Here is a 259-nt window from a genome sequence, read left to right as displayed (position 1 = left end):
ACTGTGGGGATTAGTGGCGTTAAATACCTTGGTGTGCGTGTGCGTACTCAGATATAAGCAGTATGTGGACAGAATATAATGAGTGTATATGCCTACGGGGATCATCCAGAGGCATTTTATATAAGACTGGAGCTGTGCAAGCCATGTGATATTGTAATCACTGTGGAGTAGTGTGTGTGTGTGGGGGGAGGGGAGGGGAGTAAAAGCATAAAAGTGGTGGTGGGGTAAAACCCTAAGACCAGTGGTTCTTAACCTGTTC

General features: G+C 45.9%; 1 protein-coding gene across 1 annotated transcript in view; it reads right to left on the bottom strand.

Moving 5' to 3' along the window:
- LOC119582211 overlaps positions 1-259 on the bottom strand; it is a 36,474-nt gene that overhangs the window by 1,264 nt on the left and 34,951 nt on the right. The window lies entirely within an intron of this gene.

This window comes from Penaeus monodon, chromosome 15, assembly GCF_015228065.2.
Source record: "Penaeus monodon isolate SGIC_2016 chromosome 15, NSTDA_Pmon_1, whole genome shotgun sequence".
NCBI lineage: Eukaryota > Metazoa > Arthropoda > Malacostraca > Decapoda > Penaeidae > Penaeus > Penaeus monodon.
This window is presented reverse-complemented; position numbering and strand designations above follow the sequence as displayed.